The 5,392-nt window shown below is 44.0% G+C and overlaps 1 long non-coding RNA gene across 1 annotated transcript in view; it reads right to left on the reverse strand.

The window, feature by feature from the left end:
- LOC136106630 (uncharacterized) overlaps window positions 1-1,966 on the reverse strand; it is a 42,468-nt gene extending 40,502 nt beyond the window's left edge. The window contains exon 1 of the long non-coding RNA XR_010652175.2: window positions 1,283-1,966. This is a non-coding gene — a long non-coding RNA (uncharacterized lncRNA). The remainder of the gene's footprint in view (window positions 1-1,282) is intronic.
- Window positions 1,967-5,392: the final 3,426 nt, after the last annotated feature.

A 5,392-nucleotide genomic window follows, 5' to 3' on the forward strand; every position in this document is an offset into this window, starting at 1 on the left:
CTCTATAGCTGAATCTTCAATTATTAATGCAACCTAATAATTGGCGTAGTTACCATAACACACTCTTCATCTTGCTCACACAGGAGATGCTTTGGACTTCATACTTCTTTGTATGCTATAGACACAATCATGTCTCCACACGAGAAAAACACCTGTCTGTCAAAAACTGTCAAAAGCCCAGCGGAATCAGGGATCTACTTCATTGGTATGGAGAAACATACAGTAATCAAAACCGGCGTTGGTCGCCTTTTCCCCAAAGCAAGATAATTTTGGAAAGATCTTTGGAACACAAATCAAAGTTTTCACTTGTTATTTGGAAACTGAAAATAAAAATAATATCTTTATCTCTTGGTTTAATATCAGAAATCAATCCCTTGAAAGATAACTGGCAAAAACAACCTCGTTAGCATTTTGCACGTTACCGGAACTATAATGTGCCACAAAGGTCATTTACTGTTCGAGTTATTAAAGATTACATTTCTGTCATAAAATGGTGACTATAGGGTAAGTATCACGAAACGCCCTGTATGCAGTTCCAGGTGAGTGAAGCAAGCCGTGGCTTCTGCACTCAACCACAGCCCTTCATCTGATGTTATATGGCAGTCACAGGACAATGTATCATGGGATCAAAGGTGTCACACTGCAACCCACTTCTAGAAAACTTACCTGACTCTATTGGCCTTGTGGTCTCATTTAGATAGAATTTAAATAAAGAGAAAAAACACTTTCAAACATCATATGAAGTATTTCATTCTACAGCCTTAAGCAAAGCACAGCTTGGAAACTTTATTATCATTGAATCACTTTGATCTTTACAGAAAGAGCTACGGTGTCATAAGTTGATGAAAACTGGCAGGTAGTAATAACATTAACTCATGAAAACTTCTAAATATATGGCTGAAAGGGAGTTTGCTCTAACCGATACTAACTTTTAATGAAAGCCATGATAAATAAAAAAGTAACAACTCTGTTTTAAATCCTTTCTTTCCAAGAGGTGGTCCTTACTATGGAAGAAAGTTCAAGGGTTAATTAACAGGGTTAACTCTATTAGCTGTGTTTGATCTCTAGCTTGCATCATATACTCAAATTTAAAAACTGAAGTTCCTAAGTTTTATTGTTTGCTTTAAGGCTGCAATAATTTTATTTTCTATTATTAGACCTAACTTTTGAGAAAGCACACTGCCACAAGAGAACTGCTGATACTGAATTCTGTTGGCTCTTTGTCCAATATGATTCCACACTTAAAGGATCTCCAGTGAATGGGAAATATCATATGACTTACTTCGAAAGTCTGTTGTAGGTAAGTCGGAATAGTTCCAGGAGCAGAACAGAAACCACCACTCCAAAGACGAGCACGTTTTTCCACACTGATGCTTAATGGCTGCCACAGTGTGCACAGCAACAAACCGCACAAGGGAAGAAAGCAGCAGGGAGACCAGCCAGACAAAGCCCTTGCATAAAAGAGGCAGGGGAAAGAAGCGCCAAGAACTGTTATCCATATTACATTTTCCACTGGCATCTGAAATTTCTAATGGCATCTCCATGAGGCAAATAAATGGGTTAGAGAGTTGCAGAGTAAATACCACAAAACAAATAAATTCTAAGGAAGAGTACATTTCCCATGACAAGAAACTATTTTTTTAATTTTAAGAAAAATCAAACTAGCTATTTCCTCTCTGATGTGGACAGGGTGGTTAAAAAACAGTTAAGTAACTGCATCTATTTATGCAAACTACATTCCTACCAAAAGAGGAAGGACTGCGTGTGAGGAAATACAGAAAGAGCAGCTTCTAAAACCACTTTTGGTAGAGTCTGTCTCTTACAGCAGTTATGGTTCTTGGGAATACCTGCCGGGCACCGAAAATCAAACAACAGTGCCTTGAAATCAATTTAAAAGCGCGTATGGAAATGAGGGCCTGCCCGGGCACGGCAGCTGGCGCACGCCGGGCTGGCAGCCGGGCTGAGGCGGCGGGACAGGCCGGGGACAGGCCGGCCCGCGTGGGACAGCCCGGCCCGCGTGGGACAGCCCGGCCCGCGTGGGACAGCCCGGCGGGCACCCCCGGCTGTGCGGTAACCGGGAGGGCGGCTCCACAGAAACGCCTGAGGAGACACTGGGCGGGGGCGAGCTGCCGCCGCCATCTCAGAACGCCGCCAACCCCGCTCGGAGGCCCGGCTGGGCCTCACCGAAGCCGCAGCACGGCGGCGGCTGCCCGGGGGACTGCGGGTGAAGGGAACGGAGCTCAGCCCGGGCGAGTCAGGGCCCGGCGGCTCCTCGCCCCTCCCCGAGGGCGGCTCCGTCACCCCGATGTCAGAACACTGCCAGGCCCCGCCGCTCCCGCTGAGGCGAGCGGCAGCCGCCGTGAGATGGCTGGTGCCCGGCCCCGCTCTGCAGGCAGCCGGTGCTCGACCTCGGCACCGCGCGGAAACCAGCGAGGTTCGTGCCGGAAAGCAGCACCGACAGCGGCTCCGCTGCCCTCTGCCCCTGAAGGCGGGGCCGCCGCTCCCGCTGCCTCTACCGGTGTCCCCGCAGCCCGCGAGGTTTCCCCGTGTCCGGGCGTGCAGCTCCGCCGGGACCCGCGGACCGCCAAGGGGCTGGGGGAGGCGCAAGCGGAGCGAGGCCCCGCGGGGCGGGACACAGGTTCGCGCCCGAGCTGCTCCGGAGACACGGGGGAAAACGGCCCCGCGGGCTGCTCTCCTCCCCTCCCTCGAAACAGATAAAATAACTGCTGAGTAATGTACCCGCGTGTGCTAAATAGGACATTAACTCAAAGAAGAGTTAATTGAATACTATTTTCAAAGGATTGCCCATCCCTACAGTGGGCAGAGTGAGTACTCTTACCACCGCTATTCTGGAAAATTACTTGCAAACAGTACTTAAGACATACGTGGTGGCCTTTTTCCCAGTATTTTATTGGTTCAGAGCATAACTGTGAGCTGTACAAAGTCACTGCATTTCAGGTGAGGAAGCTCAGAAGCAGTATTCAGCAGCATTAGACATGAATCTCACGGACAGAACTTGCTGAGGCTTCTTGGAAAGATTCCATCCATCATCTAGAATACATACCACAGCTAGTTAGTTGCCATGTTGCCTGGGAAAGGAAAAAATAGATAGATAGATAAATAAAAGTAACACTGAGAATTTGCCAACAGCCTTGAAAATAGATTAAATATTCAACTTTTTATTTTTTAAAAAGCATCACTGATATAATAACTTGCACTTCACTTGTAGTTAGTTGGGTAAATAAAGGCTGAACATTGCCAGTGTGGACAACATAGTGCTCAAAGTGTCAGAAATTGTGAACGCAAGCAGTTGAGAAAGGCACCTTCCATTTTCTATCCCAAGATAAGCATGTTCACAGTCACAGTCTCTGTTTATGCTGTTCCGCAAAGGTGCTAAACCAAGTCAGAAAGGTGAGGACAACGGTAACGCTTCCCTGATGAATCAAACCCCATCAGTCTGAGACCAGTGGCCACCCCCAGGCTGGAGCTGTGTGTCTCCTGGGGAGCCATGAGCAGAGAAAGTCACAACTGCAGGAAGACATCGCAACCATCCACGCAAGTATTTACAACTAAATAGGGTGAATTCTCAACACTTAGTGCGTGTTTACAGAATTCTTGTTCACTTTGAAGTCAGTACTGTGTATTCAGTACTAGAGTTAAAGTTATACACGCTTTCCACAATTCATTAGACGTGCTAATTCCCTAATTCCTCAGCTGAGGAACATGCTTGTATCCTGCTCGAAACTTAGAACATAATTTAGCAAACTGAAGGAACAATATGTACCGAATATGCGCTCAGAGGAATTTACACAACATTTGTTCACACCAGAAGCTTAATACTGATGTGCTCTGCTAAAGACAGTAAAATATTTTTGAAGCAACTGCAAAACGTCCTGGAGCACTAAAACTTCTCTTCAGTGTGTTTTGCTTTCCATTCTATGCCCTTTCTTTAAACATCTAGACGGCAAGAATAAGCTTATGCAACATAAAAGCTTCATTTATGTATCTCCTGAAGATTAGAATCTTTTCAAAGAAAAGTTATTTTAAAATCTTAGATTATATTGATTTTGGTATAGTTCAAGAACGCTAAAGAGCCGCTAGTCACCTAAGTTGGAAAAAAAATCGTTTAGGAAGAAGGCGATTTACCAGATTATAAAAGCTGGATACATTCTATGTGTGTACCAACAACTTGCCTCTGGTCTACAAGTGTGCACTATTTGTATAGCAATTCCTCGTCTGCAGCCAAAAATAGATCCAGGAACTGTAATAAATCACCAATTTCAAGCAGTGTAAGCATGCCTGCTATTTCCTTTCAACAAACGGAGAATGCAAAAGTATTTAAAATGTTATTGGGGTGCAGATGCAGGCCACTAACTTCTGTGAGAACTGAGAGACTCACAGAAGAGGTTTTAGGACTGCTGAGCATCTAGAACCAGTTCAGATCAAGGGGATCTGCAAGATAATGTTTAAACAGCTGGTCCTAAAGCAGCAAACTTGTCTGCCAGAACAAAAACAAGAGTAATAATAATAATAATAATGTGTAACAAGAATGGAACTCCCGCTTTCTGCTGCTTGAGGTAAAGAGCCAATACATGCCTTCAGCTAAATAGTTTATTAGATGAACAAGTAAAAAGCACAAACTTTAGAAGCTACTTGTCATCCATGAGTTTCAAATTTGTTCCTTAGGGTGCCCACTTGGGTGTCTCAACCATTAATCTGCTTTTGTCTTGAGCAAACAAAACCATTCTTTCCTTAGGTTCACTCATTTTCATACCCACTGTAACTGCCAAACCAGAATAATTTCAAACTGAAGAACTCTCTCTCTCTCTCTCTCTCTCTATATATATATATATAGTCAACAGATATTCCTGTCAAATCCCTCCATATTCAGTGCTGAAGGAAGCTGGACAAACAATATTTGCTATATTAATTCATAATATTTGTGCCTCGGGTAACTTCTGAACCTGTCACATAACCCTGATTTAAAGCAAAACAAAAAAGAAAATGTTAACAGCCCAAGTGAGTAGGTAATTCTTAGTCAAACCAGAGATTGTGTGTCATGTTACCTTTACTGGTACTGCCAGAAGTCACTTTGGAAGGGTATTTCATGACACTAAACGTCTGGTTCCTTATGAAGCTGAAGGTCACCGAAATAATGTACTTAAACAATCACTACAGGAATAGAGGATATTTCAGGAGAAATCTAGAGAACAGTCCGGTTCAGAAACAAGCAAAGCCACACAAAAACCCCTGTGGTTTGCCATGGAAGTTAAGCAAAGCTTTACAGATGCAACTCAGCTGGACCCCTTTCCACAAGAGATGTATCGAAAATAGAGTGGAAATGCCAACTGTATAAAAACTACGTGGAATATTTCATACAAAATACTCCAAA

Source organism: Patagioenas fasciata, chromosome 12 (genome assembly GCF_037038585.1).
Source record: "Patagioenas fasciata isolate bPatFas1 chromosome 12, bPatFas1.hap1, whole genome shotgun sequence".
Classification (NCBI taxonomy): Eukaryota; Metazoa; Chordata; class Aves; order Columbiformes; family Columbidae; genus Patagioenas; species Patagioenas fasciata.